Source organism: Asterias amurensis, chromosome 6 (assembly GCF_032118995.1).
Source record: "Asterias amurensis chromosome 6, ASM3211899v1".
Taxonomy (NCBI): Eukaryota; Metazoa; Echinodermata; class Asteroidea; order Forcipulatida; family Asteriidae; genus Asterias; species Asterias amurensis.
This window is the reverse complement of record NC_092653.1, coordinates 11,618,445-11,638,849: the sequence shown is the minus strand read 5'-3', so window position 1 is coordinate 11,638,849 and position 20,405 is coordinate 11,618,445. Positions and strand designations below refer to the sequence as shown.

Genomic DNA, 20,405 nt, shown 5'->3' with positions numbered 1-20,405 from the left:
CGAGCTAAAATTTTCACAGGTTTGTTATTTATGCATATGTTGAGATACACCAAGTGAGAAGACTGGTCTTTGACAATTACCAATAGTGTACACTGTCTTTAAGTTTGCGTTGCTGTGGCTGGTGCTCGACTCAACTTTTGCTTGTAGAAAAACAAATTGCCAAGTAGTGTTTTCTGCTTAACAGCTTTATGAAATTGGGCCCTGTCCACTTTGTCCCAGACACATTGTGTTCTAGCCATGAATTGTGCACAATTTTCAGACACTGACAAAGATAAAAGTCTTTAAACCAAATTTTTACCAAAAACAAATCTTCATAAGATGCCCAATATCTTAAAGTATATCCCATCTTTTCTGATGAAATGTCTTGAATAGTCTGTTCTGTATCATTTGAAACCAAACATTTTTTTACCCCAAACCAAGAAAATTGATTTCCGACCAAATACTCAACTTCACAAAATTCTCAATATATTCTCTTAAACTTTGGTTAATTGACTCATTCCACACAGATAAAACTGCTTCAGTAGTCCGTTCTGTATCCATAAAATCCCTGAAAAACTTTTGACCCCAAATCTGAATTTTTTCCAATTTACAATTAATAAATCTCAAACTTTATGTCATATACCCAGTCTGCACAGATAAAATGTCTCAGTATTCTGTTCAGTTTCATTTAAAAACTTCATCCCCGCGCCACTGATTGGTAACTGAATTTCACTGGGTTCTGCTCAAAAGTTCTTCGGTCTTCATGCCTTATGACTTCCCCTAATATCATCAGCAAGTCAACCTTTAAAGCCATTATACACTTTCGGTAAACAGTATTGTCCAAGTCCTACACTTCGTGTATTACAACTTACATATAAAATAACAAACCTGTGAAAAGTTAGGCTCAATCGGTCATCGGAGTCGGGAGAAAATAATGGGAAAACCCATTCTTGTTTCTGCACGTTTCACCGTGTCATGACATGTGTTTAAAATAAATCCGTAATTCTCGCTATCAAGAATTGATATTGTTTTTATGTTTTCTCAAAAAGGAAAGCATTTCATGGAATAATATTTCAAGAAAAGTCTTTCACCATTACCTTCTGTAAATCATCTGTAAGTTATTTGTAAATCTGTGAATTTTTTTCTTTCTTTTCTGTACCAATAGTGTATAACGGCTTTAACAGAGAAGCAGTCTCTCCGTTTCATTGCAAACATTTTCAGCGTTGGAGAATTTGGTCAGCCAACTTTCAAAAGCCGGCAATTTTCAGGCTGTGACTTGGGTCCACAGGTTTTGTAAACCTTCTGGGCAAAATGGCACCCTTGACTTCGCCTCGGTTGCCATTTTCCCCCCACTGGTGTATAAAACGCTATCGCGTATAGTTTGTACTAGATACAGGGTTAAAATACTAGCCCCACACCCTTTAGACTCTTACACATGCAATTTATTTTTTTCCAGCATTTAAGACGATCTGTACTTATTTTTGAGATGTTGTACCTACTTTCTTATTGCATTATTGAAATATACAGGAGAAACTTCATCCTTAAAGAAAAACATTGATCTTTCTTGCTCATACATTGGTTTTTAAATAAAGCTTGGTTTGAAGTTAGAGAGGTTGGAAATCAGTGTAAGAATTTGTTCGGAACTGTTTATTAACACTGTGTTCGGTTAATTTCCCTCCTAAACTGCAGGTGAAATTAGAGACAGGAAAGCTGCAGCCTCTACACTCTACGCCTCTTCTTCTCGCCCTGCAATCTTACTTGCACCATTCTACTTGTACTACTTGCTGCTCTCCATAGTCCAAGAGTTGCTGCGCCTCAGATGATGCAGAAGGTAATCCATGTTTACTGTTTGCTTGCTCTGCTAGTATTGATTATATGTGCACATGTAATAACTCTCTCTCCCCATAAAAAGCAGAAGTCCTCGCACATACTGTCGACAATGGCAACCAATGGGACGAAACCTGGTGGATTTTGTCTTTCAACATTTAACTGGACCTTCTAGAGTTTAATTAAGAACTTCACAAAGATCCATTTATATCTTGAACTTTTACTCATATCCCCAATCACAACTAGTAAAATAACTTTAGTAGTTTGTACTGTGTCATTTGAAATCGGCCTTAAAATCAAGTCTTTATTATAATCATTATTTTTAGTGATTATGAGGGGAGCCAATCATGGGTCCGTTTTTTTTATGGGGAAAAGAGAAAGATTTAACGCCTAAATAAACCAAGTCAATTGTTTACTATATTTCTGTCGGATTTCTTTGTTTTTCTTAGACAGTCAGCACCACAGACTTCTTTTCAAGAGAGTACTCTTTCCAGCTAATCAAATGGAGCACTACAAGAAATCTTCCTTGGCCAGTCAAAGCAAGCCTTTTATATGAATGAAACAACAGTTTTGTTTGGACAGACCCCCAGAGGAATCAGGAGGTATGATATTCAACCCTGAACCGTTGAGAACAAAAAATTGTATCAAACAGAGCCTTTGATAAACAGTTTTATATCTCATTTCTCAAATTGGTGTGACTTCGACGTAGAGTAGTGACATAATGTTTGACTTCAGATACTGTGATTTCAGCTAATTAATGTTGTTCAAATTCGAAAATTATCTGTATAGTATGTCTATAATTATGTCTATATTCTCATGTATGTAACTTTGAACTCCATTGGTGAAATTGGGTTTCATGCCTTTGTCACTCATTGTTATGTCCTGTGTAGCTGAGACATTGTTGTTTTTAAAGCATTGGTATTTACTGAAAATAATTGTTAGCATATAAACTTACTTGTCAACAAGCATTGGAGAGCTCTTGATAGTTTACAACATTGTGATAAACAGCTCCCTCAAAAGTAATGTAGTTTTTGAGAAAGAAGTAATTTCTCAATAAAATAATTGAATTTGATTTCATGACCTCAGAACTGATTTTGAGGTCTCGAATTCAGACATCTGGAAGCACACAACTTTGTGTGACAAGAGTTTTTATTCTTCCATTCAACGACCAGTTGAGTTCAAGATGTTGACATACACCAAGTGAGAAGACTGGTCAATTACAAAATGTCCAGTATCTTTCCAATGAATTAATAGTTAGATTGACAATCGCAACCGAATATTCTGAGCAGTCCTGCTAGGGTCATTCAATTTTTGTATGACATTTAATCAATGTATTTTAATTCACATTTATTTTCTGTTTTATTAAAAGCATTGGACATTATTAGTAATTACCTAAAAATAATTGTTAGCAATGGAGAGCTTTTGGTAGTATAAAACATTGTGAGAAACGGACCCCTCTGAAGTAATGTAGTTTTTTAGAAAGAAGTAAACATTTCAAATGTAGAGGCTAGTTTTATAATGTTTGATGCAACTGGTCCTCCGTAAATGTAATAAGACTGTATTTCTGGCTTGATCTGCTGAAAGTCTTGTCATTCACAAGATGCCAAATGCCAAGTCTTTTTTTTTAACTCTATAAATAAAGTCAGTTAAAAAAAAAAATGTTTAAATAGTACTTTTAATCTTGGGGCCATAACCCCTAAATGGGTTATAATTTTACAATTTTACTATCACCCTGATATTCACACTTAAATAAGGCGTAACAAATGTCTTACCATTTTCTCCTGCGTAAATGATGCCGTGTATCTGAATTTCAAGGTAGACAAAAATCACATTTAATCTATCTGTGTGGCTTATTTGGTGTCTTTAAAATCTTAGAAATAAGAGTGATGAAATTATTGTTTTAAAACAATGGATATGGTGGTGTGCTTTATGATATTGTTGAGCCTGTACATTTATTTGGTTGATATTGCCATACATACCAAGTGCCTTGTATCTTGTATGCAGGAAAGGACTGAACAAATCCCTGAAACACTCTGATCGGTAAATTACTGTCCAAGTTCTTGGTCTTTGTTCTGTTTAACTTGGGTCCCTTGGTTAATTTTAGCATGGTTGTAAAATGTAGCAATGTTTGACAAAATTTCGCAATAACCCTTGGACAGTAGAAACAAATTGTTGTCCTTTCACATGAGGTACATTAATTTTGTAAAACCTAACAACCATGCTACAATTTAGCAGTGGACCCTTGCTAGAGTGCTCTCGTGTGAAAACAAGCTTTAAGTGTGATCTGTAAACTCGAAAAAACATTTCTTGTTTGACCCGTCGATATGTTGCTCCTAGGTGTCTGGCAGTTTGGATATTTCTCTGTTTCTTTTAACCCAGTTAAGCAACCAAAATGTTAGTTTCCCTTTTACAAAACAACAAAAAATACATAAGAGAGACAGAAAAAACACCCAAGCAAAATAATTTGATATTAATTTGACAACAGAGAAAACTTGGATATAAAGCAGGATATAAAGCAAAATGTTGTTAGAGAGGGTTTTGATTTGATTCCTTATGAAAGACCACTTAACTGAAAAAGCGTCCAGTCTTTCTCCTCTTAAAGGCAATAATAAATTCCAGTCTCTCCATAATTTGTCTTTATTATAGATTGAGGGATTGGGTCAATTCTAAACCTGTATAAATGTATTGCTCGCCTAGGAAAATCAAAAAGTTTATAATCAAATCTTGGTTGAAGGCACAGGAAACTACTGGTAATTACGTAAAATATTTGTTAGAATAACAACTTACTTGGTAACGTGCAATGGGGGGTCTCGAATTCAAGCATCTGAAAGCACACAACCTGTGCGACAGGGATGTTGTTTCTTACATTATTCTCTCGCAACTTTGACGACCAATGAGTTCGAATGTTCACTGGTTTGTTGTTTTATGCATATGTTGAGATACACCTGTGAGAAGACCGGTCTTTCACAATGACCAAACGTGTCAAGTGCCTTTAAACAGATTGTAACCAAACATGATAGTATATTCAGAAGGTCACTATTAAATTTACTTATTAAACTTATCCTAACTTTTTTTCCAAAAAGGTCCAATATAAGAGTTATTTTCTGGAGAAAAACGTCATTTTCCTTGAACCTTTGAAGAAGAAAAAAAAAAAAAATCTACAACTGACATCCTTTCGGAATTACGCTTTCTTCTTAATCCAAATTTTGACACGACCTCGAACTTTGTCCATTAATCTGTTGTAAAGAGATTTAATCAGGAATTAAGACTGATTGGGAAAAATTATTATCTTGCAATGCTTCCAAATTCAAGGCACTGGACACCTTTGGTAACTGTCAAAGACCAGGGCCCCATTTTACGGCTTAGCTTATCGCCGAATTATGCGCTTACGATCACGATTGTAAGCGTAGATTGCTAGTAACGTGGAATACGCACGCGCAAAAGCCAAAATTCGCTGCTAACCTGATACATACGCTTGGGGTTAGCTCATAATTCCCTGCTTCCGTAAGCGCCGATTCTGTGCACGGTAGGCAGTCATGAATCTGGGCCCAATCTTCGCACTTGGTGTATTTCATTAATTGCATAAAGTAATGAACAATGAACCTGTGAAAATGTTGAACTCAATTGGTCGTCAAAGTTGCGAGAGATTAATGGAAGAAACAACCTGTACCACATTTTCGCACAAGTTGCGTTTTTCCAGATGCTTAATTCAAAGATTTTAGTAATAAATTACTTATTTTTAAAAACTTATACGCTACTTTAGAGGTAACTGTTTCTCACAATACTTTATACTGTAAACAGCTCTTCATTACTTGTTACCAAGTTAGATTGTTTGCTTACAATTATTTGAGTAACTACCAATAGTGTCCAGTGCCTTTAAGCGATGGTTTAGCAGCCAAGTGTTTATTCCGAGAAGTAGGGCCGTAGGGATTGCCTTTGCTTTGAAATGGAAATCACCCAGTAAGCGCAAAATCTGTCGTTAAGCAGCTGTATACTGGGCCCGATTTCATAGAGCATGCAGGCACAAACAATCAAATAAAAGTATTGCTTAAGCAGAAACAGATTATTTGCAAAGGTTACATTAAGTTTGCATGTTGTGGCTGGTGCCAATTTAGCTTTGAAAAGAAATGTTTCAAGCATTATTTTCTGCTTAAAGATTTTTTATGAGATTGGACCCAGATTGCATCTCGGGTTCCAGATCCACGATTGTTTTACCAATATACACAGATGTGTGTAACAACCTTGTAAACTTAGTACTTACCCGAGTTAAAGGCATATTACTCGCTTGGAATTCGAACCCACGACCTTTGCAATTCTAGAGCAGTGTCATACAGACTAGACCACGGAGATCCTGTTTTAGCAGCGGCGCACGGCAAACAGTTTATTGTGTTGAATTTGCATCAGGGATAAAGAACTATCATTTTGGTTTTACCCATATACACCGATGTGTGTTGGTACTCAGTACTCAGACTTATTAATACATCCTTCAACCATGGTTAATCAACGAATTGGTGCCTTGACAACTTCTCATGAAAGCTGTGGGACATCTTCAAGTTTGTCCCGTTGTTACACAGAGAATCTTATGCGAGTACCACGACATCGGCGTCCATTGATTCCAATAACAAGTCAAGGAAAAAGTTGCAATTCCTAGTTAAATGAAGCATACCCCGTATAAAAAAGGCGCTTGAAGAATAGGTCAGGCCGCTATACGCCAGAAGATACACGTCATCAATACCTTACATTAGTAAATCGGTACTATCGTGAAACAAACACAGATCAGCCCACCATTTAACACTAACTTGCTATTCGACAAATTTTCAGCATTATTTCGACTGAAAGTTCCAGTCGATCACAAACGCAGCAACAAACGAGGATGATGTAAGATTCAAAGAGCTTCGAACGGGAGAGGCACAACAGCTTACACACAAAAAAGAAGGAAAATAGCATGGTTTTCTTTCTGCGGACAGTTGGAAATTCGTTGGGATATTGATCACAAGTAAATCTGGAATAGCTCACCATCATCCAACATCTCGAGAAAGGAGAGAAAACCAGATTTCCTCAGAAGACAGACAGAGAGTTGCATCCAAGAAAGATAGAGCCAAAGAAAGACCGAGATATATAGCGATACCAAAATGGCTACAAGACACTTTCTGCAAATCATTTTCGAGGTAAAGAAACAAAATCTTTTTAACCGATATTCCTTGTCAATGTTGGAGTGGTCAAGGCGGCTGCTACGATGCTGTGGAATCAGACTGATGTATCAGTGTAATTTTTATGTCGACCGATACAGTAAAACTTGTCCTGCTTATACTCAAAGCGAAGGAGCATGAAATTGAGTTTTGTTCGGTGTGATGACATATTATTTATAATGTGACTGGGCGTTGGCTGCAAGAACGCAGCAGCGCGGTAACAGTTGCCATTCCTGTAGACCTGGGGTCGATTTCACAAAGAGTTAGGGCTGGTCCTAAGAGATATCAAAAACGTACAGCTAGTCCTAAGTTAGGACTAGTAACTCGTCCTAACTCGAGATAAGACTAGTCCTAACTCTCTGTGAAATCCACCCTGGCGGCCTTACACTTTCGTATTATTAAATACAGTGTACGGATTTACAGTACAGACAAAGAGTCGTATACAGGTCTACCATTCCTAGTTCATTGAAGGATTACCAGTTGTATACATTACCTAAGGAGGCGCTAGAATAATTCAGTTCAGGCCGTTATACGCCAAATGGTCTAGTCTAAAAAAGCAACAAAAAATGGCTTGACCTGTATAGACAAAATAGCAACAGAAATTTGTTTTGCAACAGTCTCTTTAAATCCTCCATAACAACACATCGAACAATCAGAAGGAAAAAAAATCAAGCAGGGACAATCTTCACAATTTGCACAAAATAAATTTAAAGTTGTCATTTTCGCCTCTATTTACACTAATGTATGTATACATAAGCCCTGATAGTAGTAAAATTTACGTATATAATTTTCACCTCAAATCTTCAAGCAAATGTGTCTTGAAACAACCCCAAACAAAAGTGTCAATTACATAGACAAAAAGAATGACGGGAATTTTTATATGGCCTCAACATTATGACTTTTTTTTCTACCAGTGGAGCCATACGTGTTTCTAAGTTTTGGTCAAGGGAGAGGAGACTCTTTGCTTGGCAAATAAAACCACATTTTTTTTTTTTAACCTAGCGACTGTTTACATCGCGCACAGAGAGGTATAAAATTTGCCACGATTTTACGGACACCTTGAAAACAGGACCTCCTATGATATATTGCAAATTATCGCACATAATATTACAATATATCGCACACATATTACAATTTATTGCAAAATATTACATTTTTTGCATACATAAATCGAATTTCGCACATATGTGACAATAATCGCATATATATGAGAAACATCGCACTAACATTGTACATTATCGAATAATGCAACGTTTGACACGTCATAATCTTATAAGAGATCAGCGATTATGCAAGACCAGCGCTTTTTGGATCCATCAGTTTCTTTGTTATTTGGGTGTGGTGATTGCATGCTCCTTGGTAAATTTAAATGTGAAACACCCAGTTGTGAAAGTATTACAATAGTCTTTCTGTAAGCTTGTGACTGAGTGGAAATTTCCGTTATGGTCCAATAGACTCGCTGATATGCCACGGTTGGGAGTGCTCGTTTCGTGGACCTATGTGCTGTGCTGTTCTTTGCTGTGCTATGTTTTGTGAGTACTGGTTTTTCTTCGATATTTTCCAGGTTTCTTTAGGACTCCTAGATTTATAACGACTACAAGTATAACATAAACTCATTCTGCAACATTTATACAGCTTTCGACCGTATCGAGTGTTTTGAAACTGGATCTCGCAAAAATAAGTCTCGAAGTGTGGAATAATTCACAGACGCGGCACATCGCTTGCCATTCTGTGGCAATGGAAACAAAAAAATATATTAACTAAACAAATTTGTATTACATAGTGCATATTATACATAATTTATAAATTATACTATATAAATTCATAGTTTTTATAGGACTATATATTCCCACAGGTTCCTCATACCTATGTTTAATAAATCATCCTCTCCTTTCATGGACCATTCTTTGTCATCATCACTTTACTCTCATTGGTTCATAGCCACCAATAAAGACTTTGATTTACTAGAATCTAACCCTTTTTCTGGATCCTTCCTTTAATACCTTTCTCCTCTTTTTTTATGGAAATGTAATTGTTTGAACATTCATAAAGCATAATTATTAAGTGTAAATATGAAGTTTAAATATATATAAAATTTACAATATTAATTATTACAAAAAAAAAATTTAACAAAAATAAATTAACAAAATGTATATATAAAAATATTTTTTTAATGAAAAATATATATATATATATATAATAATAATAAACCACAAGGGAAACTGACTGGGTACATTTTTTAAATGACTTTGGGGTGAACAAAGAACAATTGACTAGAGCGGGATTTCAACCAACGACCTCCGGTTTAACGATTATTTTACAATTGTTTAAAGTTTATAAAATGTAAAGGGTTTACAAAGTAAAATTTACAAAGTATATATAAGTTAACAACTAAATATAGTTTAGGAAACATTTAATGCTGGAAATATATAAAGTTTGCAAAATATATATCGTTTTATAAATATATAAAAATTACATAAATTATATAAAAATGTATACTCGTACAAAAAATATATAAATAAAATAAACAATGGAAAAAAAGGAAAAAATATGTATGTTTTACAATTATTTAAAGTTTATGAAATATAAAATTTACAAAGTAAAGTTTACAGAATATACAATGTTAAATGCTTAAAAATATATAAAATTTACAAAAAACAATATTTTCAAAATATATAGAATTTAACAAATGTATAAAATAAAATAAAAATATGAATACAACAAATAATTAACCTAATTTGAAAAAAGATGTATTTGTACAATTGTTTAAAGTTATAAAATTTTTATAAAGTTATGAAATATAAAAAGTTTACAAAATATAGTTTACGAAAACTTTAATGCGTAAAAATATATAAAGTTTCCAAATGTACGAAAATTACAAACGTCTAAAATTTTAAAAATTGTATTAATTATACAAATAATGAAACAACATTTAAAATAGATATTTTACAATAAGTTAAAGTTTATGTGAAATATAAAAAGTTTACAAAGTTAAGTTTACAAAAAATATCAAGTTAAAAAAATATAGTTAACGAATAATTAATGCTCAAAAATATATAAAAAGTTACCAAAATATATGTAGTTTTCAAAAATATTTAGAATTTACAAATTATTGGCGAAACTAACTCTCTCTCTCTGCGTTCACGTCCTTGCATAGCAACAGTTAAAACAACAAGCCTGTAAGATCACGTCTTTCCCAAACGGAACAGTGTCCTGACCGTAGAGCTATGACTTTCTGCAGCCAAATCAAACACATTATTAACAAGATGAATTGTATTCCCATATGCAAAAATTATTGTTCTTAAGCACCTTGTGCCAGCTCATGCTGTGCTCCGGCTGTGCTCTGATTTTTGTTGTCTAATTTAGAAATGTCACCCTTTTTCCCTACATGCAATGACCGAGTCTGGTTACCTGGTATGGAGTCCTTCTCATCTTCACATGCCCTGCAACCACTAAGAAAGGTATATTATCACCCTTACTATCAGTAATGTAACTCTACTAACCAAACTTGCAAGTCCTGCCCAGTTACTGCATGCGCAGCGTTGCACACTAACCTAAACCTACTAAGCTCATATCCGAGCATGCTTGCATGTGAAATCTTAATCTCCTACTTCACACCATTCGTCATTGTCTACACGTCGTGTAACAACCACGCACCCCATTTATTACACCTTCATTCATAAACTAAAGTGGAATAACTCTGATTCGAAGTGCACTTTTCTAATTTTTTGTTTTGTTTTGTCTTTTATTTTTTTGAAGACGGTGTCATGCCATTCCAGTACCAAGAAGACATCATTGGGAGCTATGTACGCTGTGAGGAAAACGACAGGACCAGGTAAGTTTAACTTCAGTTTGATTGATAGCTCGGAAAGTAATGAGGGAGCGTAAATTGTTAAGTTTATCCTGAAATAAACATTTTGTTCGGATTTAAAAGGGGCTCCATGCTCAAATTTAGCTTGTAATTCACAAATTTTCCATTTGCTGGAGTCAAAATAAAAATTGGGGGGGGGGGGACGGGGACTCGATAATGTAAGATGCTATTGTGTTTGATACCCTTCAATTGCAATTTAAATATAAAGGGCCATACATTTTTTGACAGAAATTCTTCAGTTTCGTTTCCAAATTGTAATCAAAAGAACATCAAGTCTGAGCTTATGTTCAGACCAATTTGTTTTTCCTGTATGATGATGTCATGCTCTGAAAGAGCGCAGTTTGTATTCTGCACCATTTTAACTTGACATAGAGTCATGCGGTGTCCCCAAACTCCACTCGCATGTTGGAAAATGACTGCATCACAAAACTCAAATTCACAAAAACTCAAAACTCAAGATCCATATCATTTACCTTCATGTAGCGGAACTGTTTTGCTTTTTTGGATTTTGGATTTTGAAGCAAACACTTTGGTACATGAGAAAATAAATACAGTGAAAAGTATTTGACGTGAGTGTATATAATATGTTGTCCTGATTGAAATGTATTTCAGGAGTCTGCATTTATGGTTTAAAGGCAGTGGACACTATTGTTAGTTACTCAAAATAATTATTGTCATCAAACCTTACTTGGTAACTAGGAATGGGGAGAGGGTGATGGTATAAAACATTGCGAGAACCAACTCCCTCTGAATTAACATAGTTTTCGATAAAGAAGTAATTTTCCATGAATTTGGAAATTCTTGAATTGTGCATATATTGTTCCTTTACTAATTTATGTGGGTTTACTGTATTAATGTTTTGCAATGTGTCCTGTAAGGTTCTTGTTCATTCAATTGTTTGGATTGCTGTTTATTTTCCTGTTGTCAAATTCAAAAAAAGAAAAATATATATATAAGAATGTTATTCGCTTTTGTACAGTTTATGGAATGGGCTCAATGTAAATGAACAAATTATTATTATTATTATTATTATTATTATTATTGTTATTGTTATTGTTATTGTTACTGTTACTGTTACTGTTACTGTTACTGTTACTGTTACTGTTACTGTTACTGTTACTGTTACTGTTACTGTTACAGTTACTGTTACTGTTACTGTTACTGTTACTGTTACTGTTACTGTTACTGTTACTGTTACTGTTACTGTTACTGTTACTGTTACTGTTACTGTTACTGTTACTGTCACTGTCACTGTCACTGTCACTGTCACTGTCACTGTCACTGTCACTGTCACTGTCACTGTCACTGTCACTGTCACTGTCACTGTCACTGTTACTGTTACTGTTACTGTTATCAGCATTTGATTTTTAGGTTTCGAAATCAAGCATCTGAAAGCACATAAGTTTGTGTAACAAGGGTGGGTGTGCTTTCTTTCATTATTGTCTTGCAGCTTTGACGATCAATTGAGCTCAAATTTTCAAAAGTTTTACTTGATGCATATGTTGACATACGTCACCAAGAGTGAAGACTGGTCTTTGACAATTACCTGTAGTGTCCAGTGTCTTTAAGCCTTTAGTCCACAAACTGTCCTGTCGGTTTCTTCTCAAAAAGTTCTTGAAAGTTGGTTTAATGGAAACAACATGACAATTGTTCGACTGTGAAGTAAATTTGAGAGAAAGAAAGCATAACAAATTATCATCGAAAAACTCAAGGACGCAATTTTGGGATGCTCTTTGTAATAATGGACCAATTGAAGGTGGAGGTTTTACACTTGATATTTTGACTTGATTGACATATTTTCAGGAGTCTGCAGTTCTGCTGGGAATGTGGTGTACTACCTGTCGATGACTGAAGCTCACAAAACAAAGGTACATAGCTAGAGAATTATCTCTTTAATCTCGTCTTTATGTGAATGCTGGAATGCAGGCGGCGCCGGTGGTGGAGCTTAAGTTGCGCTGGATGGATGAGCATTTGGGAGGGAAGGATCAGAGCTGTCCTTGGCCGGTGATGCGTGAGAGTTGATTGCTGGCTGGATGTGAATTGCATTGGAGTGTGACATTCTTTAGATGAGCTGCTGCTGGGAGGGTTGGCTTGAGGATGGGTGACCAGATGTCCATAACGAAGAAACCTATGTCTCGTGAAACTTTATGATGTGCTTGTATCTCGATGGCCTCCCTGACTCTGCATTGGTGTCAGGACTGTACAGGAGCTATGAGTTTGGCTTGATTCCAATTGATGATTTGGTCGTGTTCTTGTGAATGTTTGATGATGGCTAATTTGTCGAGGTGTCCCAGTCTGCCATGTGCATTGTTTCCTTGATTCTTGTTGAGATGCTGCGCCAGGTTTCCGCGAAGTACACTTTACCGCAATCACAGGGAATGCGGTAAACGCCTGCTTTGTCTTGAGTGTCTCGCTTGTCCTTGTGTGTGTGGAATGATGCTTGAATCTTGTTTGTTGCTGTGTGGAAGATCTTGACTTGAGCTTGACTGAAGATACTTTGAAACTTGTGAGAAGTGTGGCCGATATATGGGAGGGTGATTGCAGACTTGAACTCTGGTCGTTCATCTGTTGTGAGACTTGGCTTGGGCTGGCTAAGATTGAATGTCTTGTAGTCGTTAAGTTGAAGTGAAGTCTTGATGTGGTGTAGTTCCTGCTTCAAGCTGCCTTTGTCACAGTTGTTGAAGGCCCAGCAAACCAAGGTGTTGCAGACAGCAGATATGAAGCGAGGATGATGGAATGATGAGTTGTGAAGGTATCTATCGGGGTGTGTTAGCTTGCAATGTACCGTTTGGGCTAAAGTGCCATCAGCTTGTCTTGTTACTTGGACATCTAGGATGGAGATAGTGTTGTTTTGTTCTTGTTCCATGGTGAATTGGATGTGTGGATGTTGACTGTTCAGGTGATGGAAGAACTCTTGGAGTGCTGTCTTGTCGTAGGGCCTAACCACAAAGGTGTCGTTAATGTAGCAGAGCCAGAGGTTAGGGCAAAGATCGACCTTCTCGATGCTGTCAAGTTCAAACTCCTCCATGAACAAATCTGCCAGGACCGGGGATAGAGGATATCTCATGGCGGCCCCAGAGGTTTGTTCATAGAATTTGTCTCACCACCTGAAGCTGGAAGCGTAGACGCTGGTGATGAGGAGGTTGTGGACTTGTTCTGGAGTGAGGTTTGTGCGGTCTGTCAGTGTACGTTCGGCTTAAAGGCGTTGTTTGGCGATGTTGCATGCTTCTTCGATTGGTATGTTGGTGAACAGTGACATGACATCAAAACTGACAAGGATATCAGTTGGACGGAGATGTATGTGCTTGATGATGTCGACTAACTTGCTTGAGGTGGTGATGTGATGTTCAGTGAGGCCAACTAGTCGATGGAGGTTCTTGGTGAGGCGTGTTGCAATGTTGTAAGAAGGTGAACCCTGGGATGCCACGATGGGGCGAAGAGGACTACTTGCTTGTGGATCTTGGGTTGGCAGAAGAAATGTGGGCAGGTGAATGCGGATGGCTTGAGGTGATGGTACGTGGTGTTGTCTATGACTTGCGCTTGATAGAGAGTACAGAGTTTGGTGGTGATGGTGCGTCAATGACTGGGCTGGGGTTCCTTGGCAGGCGTTGGTAGGTATTAGTTGACAGGATTTCATTTACTTGGTGGTCACAATCCTTTGTAGACATGACCATAGTGGCATTACCTTTGTCCGCTGACATGATGTGGATGGACTTGTCTTTGTGCAGGGCTCAGATATCGGCATTTTCTCGCCTGCTTGTTTAGGGTCTTGGTAACCTGGTGTTTAAAGTCTTTGCAGAATTTGGATGCGGACTTGGTTGGCGACTGTCTTGTCCAAATGTTTGAGTGCAGGTTCAGTGGACTGATTGATGTCTTTGACTTAAATCATGCAAGGTGTGCAGGCGCCCACACATTGCACGATTCCAGTCAAAGATATTATTCAGTCTACCGAACCTGCACTCAAACATCTAGACAAGACATTCGTCAACCATGTCCGCATCCAGATTCTGCAAACTCTTCAAACACCAAGTTACCAAGACCCAACACAAGCAAGCAAGAACACACCGCTATCCGAGCCCTGCACAAAGATAAGTCTATCCACATCATGTCAACGAACATTGGTAATGCCACTGTGTTCATGTGCACAACAGATTCTGATCACAAGGTAACCGACATCCTGTCAACTGATACCTATTGACGCCTGCCAAGTAACTCCTGTTCAGTCATCGAACGCACCCCCACTGCCCAATTCTGCACTCTCTATCAAGCGCAGGTCATAGACAACACCATGTACCGTCACCTCAAGCCATCCGCATCCGCCTGATCATGTTTCTTTGGCCAACCCAAGAGCCACAAGCCAGATGTTCCTCTACGTCCCATCGTGGCGTCCCGGGGTCACCCACCTACAATACTGCAAGACACCTCACCAAGACCCTCCATCCACTAGTTGGCCTCACTGAACATAATATTAACAACTCAAGCAAGTTCGTCGACATTATCAAATACATACATCTCCGTCCAACTGAGATCCTTGTCAGTTTTGACATCATGTCACTGTTCACCAACATACCAACTGAAGAAGAATGCAACATCGCCGAACAATGCCTTCAAGCCTAACCTACACTGACAGAACGCACAAGACTCACTCCAGAACAAGTCCACGACCTACTTATCACCTGCTTCTCCGCTTTTAGATTCAGGTGGCGAGACACATTCTACGAACAAACCTCTGGGGCCACCATGGGATCTCCTCTATTTCCAGTCCTGATGGATTTGTTCATGGAGGAGTTTTAACTTGACAGTATCAAGAACGCCGATCTTCGCCCCAACCTCAGGTTTCGCTACATTGACGACACCTTTGTGGTTTTGGCCCAACGGCAAGACAGCACTCCAAAAATTCTTCCATCAACTGAACAGTCAATATCTACGTATCCGATTCAACATGGAACAAGAACAAAACAATGCTATCTCCTTCCTAGGTGTCGAAGTATCAAGACAAGCTGATGGCACTCTAGCCCACACGGTACATCGCAAGCCAACGCACACCGACAGATATGTTCACAACTCATTATTCCACCATCCTTGCTTCAAGTCTGCTGTCTCCAACACCTTGGTCCGTTGGACCTTGGACACCTGTGACAAGGGCAGCTTGAAGCAGAAACTACAACACATCAAGACATCACGTCAACTTAATGGCTACAAAACTTTCAACCTCAGCGAGCCCGAGCCAAGTCTCACACCAGATGAACTACCAGAGTTCAAGGCTGCAATCTCCCTCCCAAACATTGGCCTATCTTCTCACAAGCTTCAACGTATCTTCATTCAAGCTCAAGTCAAGACCTTCCACACAGCATCAAACAAGATTTAAGCATCACTCCACACACACAAGGACAAGCAAGACACTCAAGACAAAGCCAGCGTTTACCACATTCCCTGTGATTGCTGTAAAGTATACATCATGGAACCAGGGCGCAATATCTCAACAAGAATCAAGGAACACAAAGCACATGGCACACTGGAACACCTCAACAATTCAGCCATCATCAAATATTCACACGAACACGACAGCATCATCAAGTGGAATCAAGCCAAACTCACAGCTCATGCTATGAGTTTGGCTTGATTCCAATTGATGATGTGGTCGTGTTCTTGTGAATGTTTGATGCTGGCTGATTTGTCGATGTGTCCCAGTCTGCCATGTGCTTTGTTTCCTTGATTCTTGTTGAGATGCTGCGCCAGGTTTCCGCGAAGTACACTTTACCGCATCACAGGGAATGCGGTAAACGCCTGCTTGTCTTGAGTGTCTCGCTTGTCCTTGTGTGTGTGGAGTGATGCTTGAATCTTGTTTGGTGCTGTGTGGAAGATCGTGACTTGAGCTTGACTGAAGATACTTTGAAACTTGTGAGAAGTGTGGCCGATATATGGGAGGGTGATTGCAGACTTGAACTCTGGTCGTTCATCTGTTGTGAGACTTGGCTTGGGCTGGCTAAGATTGAATGTCTTGTAGTCGTTAAGTTGAAGTGAAGTCTTGATGTTGTGTAGTTCCTGCTTCAAGCTGCCTTTGTCACAGGTGTTAAAGGCCCAGCAAACCAAGGTGTTGCAGACAGCAGACTTGAAGCGAGGATGATGGAATGATGAGTTGTGAAGGTATCTATCGGGGTGTGTTGGCTTGCGTGTACCGTTTGGGCTAAAGTGCCATCAGCTTGTCTTGTTACTTGGACATCTAGGACGGAGATAGTGTTGTTTTGTTCTTGTTCCATGGTGGATTGGATGTGTGGATGTTGACTGTTCAGGTGATGGAAGAACTCTTGGAGTGCTGTCTTGTCGTAGGGCCTAACCACAAAGGTGTCGTTAATGTAGCGGAGCCAGAGGTTAGGGCAAAGATCGACCTTCTCGATGCTGTCAAGTTCAAACTCCTCCGTGAACAAATCTGCCAGGACCGGGGATAGAGGATATCTCATGGCGGCCCCAGAGGTTTGTTCATAGAATTTGTCTCACCACCTGAAGCTGGAAGCGTAGACGCTGGTGATGAGGAGGTCGTGGACTTGTTCTGGAGTGAGGCTTGTGCGGTCTGTCAGTGTAGGTTCGGCTTGAAGGCTTTGTTTGGCGATGTTGCATGCTTCTTCGATTGGTATGTTGGTGAACAGTGACACGACATCAAAACTGACAAGGATATCAGTTGGACGGAGATGTATATGCTTGCTGATGTCGACTAACTTGCTTGAGTTGTTGATGTGATGTTCAGTGAGGCCAATTAGTCGATGGAGGTTCTTGGTGAGGTATGTTGCAATGTTGTAAGAAGGTGAACCCTGGGATGCCACGATGGGGCGAAGAGGACCATCTGGCTTGTGGATCTTGGGTTGGCAGAAGAAACGTGGGCAGGTGAATGCGGATGGCTTGAGGTGATGGTACTTGGTGTTGTCTATGACTTGCGCTTGATAGAGAGTACAGAGTTTGGTGGTGATGGTGCGTTCAATGACTGGGCTGGGGTTCCTTGGCAGGCGTTGGTAGGTATTAGTTGACAGGATTTCATTTACTTGGTGGTCATAATCTGTTGTAGACATGACCATAGTGGCATTACCCTTGTCCGCTGACATGATGTGGATGGACTTGTCTTTGTGCAGGGCTCAGATATCGGCATTTTCTCGCCTGCTTGTGTAGGGTCTTGGTAACTTGGCGTTTGAACTCTTTGCAGAATTTGGATGCGGACTTGGTTGGCGACTGTTTTCTCCAGATGTTTGAGTGCAGGTTCAGTGGACTGATTGATGTCTTTGACTTAAATCATGCGAGGTGTGCAGGCGCCCACACATTGCACGATTCCAGTCAAAGATATTATTCAGTCTACCGAACCTGCACTCAAACATCTAGACAAGACATTCGTCAACCATGTCCGCATCCAGATTCTGCAAACTCTTCAAACACCCAGTTACCAAGACCCAACACAAGCAAGCAAGAACACACCGCTATCCGAGCCCGGCACAAAGACAAGTCTATCCACATCATGTCAACGAACATTGGTAATGCCACTGTGTTCATGTGCACAACAGATTCTGACCACAAGGTAACCGACATCCTGTCAACTGATACCTATTGACGCCTGCCAAGTAACTCCTGTTCAGTCATCGAACACACCCCCACTGCCAAATTCTGCACTCTCTATCAAGCGCAGGTCATAGACAACACCATGTACTGTCACCTCAAGCCATCCGCATCTGCCTGATCACGTTTCTTTGGCCAACCCAAGAGCCACAAGCCAGATGTTCCTCTCTGTCCCATCGTGGCGTCCCGGGGTCACCCACCTACAATACTGCAAGACACCTCACCAAGACCCTCCATCCACTAGTTGGCCTCACTGAACATAACATTAACAACTCAAGCAAGTTCGTCGACATTATCAAACACATACATCTCCGTCCAACTGAGATCCTTGGCAGTTTTGACATCATGTCACTATTCGCCAACATACCAACTGAAGAAGAATGCAACATCGCCGAACAATGCCTTCAAGCCTAACCTACACTGACAGAACGCACAAGACTCACTCCAGAACAAGTCCCTGACCTCCTTATCACCTGCTTCTCCGCTTTTAGATTCAGGTGGCGAGACACATTCTACGAACAAACCTCTGGGGCCACCATGGGATCTCCTCTATTTCCAGTCCTGATGGATTTGTACATGGAGGAGTTTTAACTTGACAGTATCAAGAACGCCAATCTTCGCCCCAACCTCAGGTTCTGCTACATTTACGACACCTTTGTGGTTTTGGCCCAACGGCAAGACAGCACTCCAAAAATTCTTCCATCAACTGAACAGTCAATATCTACGTATCCGATTCAACATGGAACAAGAACAAAACAATGCTATCTCCTTCCTAGGTGTCGAAGTATCAAGACAAGCTGATGGCACTCTAGCCCACACGGTACATCGCAAGCCAACGCACACCGACAGATACGTTCACAACTCATTATTCCACCATCCTTGCTTCTTGCTGCTGTCTCCAACACCTTGGTCCGTTGGACCTTGGACACCTGTGACAAGGGCAGCTTGAAGCAGAAACTACAACACATCAAGACATCACGTCAACTTAATGGCTACAAAACTTTCAACCTCAGCGAGCCCAAGCCAAGTCTCACACCAGATGAACTACCAGAGTTCAAGGCTGCAATCTCCCTCCCAAACATTGGCCTATCTTCTCACAAGCTTCAACGTATCTTCATTCAAGCTCAAGTCAAGACCTTCCACACAGCATCAAACAAGATTTAAGCATCACTCCACACACACAGGGACAAGCAAGACACTCAAGACAAAGCCAGCGTTTACCACATTCCCTGTGATTGCTGTAAAGTATACATCATGGAACCAGGGCGCAATATCTCAACAAGAATCAAGGAACACAAAGCACATGGCACACTGGAACACCTCAACAATTCAGCCATCATCAAATATTCACACGAACACGACAGCATCATCAAGTGGAGTCAAGCCAAACTCATAGCTCATGTACAGTCCTGGCACCAATGCAGAGTCAGGGAGGCCATCGATTTACAAGCACACCATACAGTTCCAGAAGACACCGGTTTCTTCATTAACGACATCTGGTCACACATCCTCAAGCCAACCCTTACAGCAGCAGCTCATCACAAGAATGTCACACTACAATGCACACACATCCAGCCAGCAATCAACTCACACGCATTACCGGCCAAGAACAGCTTTGATCCATCCCGCCCAAATGCTCATCCATCCAGCACTTCTAAAGCTTGACCATCGCCTGTAGTCCAGCATTCTCCTGAAGACGAGCAGAATATACTGTTTGAAACGTCGAGACCAAACCGGGTCTTTCCAGAGCCAATACTCACCGTTAAGAGGTTTACACATAGGGCGGATATCTGCCTTAGACTGTCTTAGCTTAGTCAGTCATTAAGCCTGTTGCAATAAGCCGGTCTTAGATAAGTCGGTGAAAAATAATGAAATACGAACAAATGTCCCATAATACTTAGCACTCTGCAGGCACTGGCGGTACGGCATTGTTCTTATTG

At 39.5% G+C, this 20,405-nt stretch overlaps 1 protein-coding gene across 17 annotated transcripts in view; it reads left to right on the top strand.

The window, feature by feature from the left end:
• LOC139938390 (uncharacterized) overlaps positions 1-20,405 on the top strand; it is a 205,872-nt gene that overhangs the window by 46,009 nt on the left and 139,458 nt on the right. The window contains exons 3-5 of one of the 17 annotated variants that reach the window (XR_011786142.1): positions 1,029-1,092; positions 1,669-1,810; positions 2,256-3,715. The exons of 13 other annotated variants lie outside the window; for them this stretch is intronic. The gene's annotated coding sequence lies outside the window, so the exon portion shown is untranslated. 3 more of the 17 variants (XR_011786139.1, XR_011786134.1, XR_011786148.1) reach the window with 3 other exon arrangements.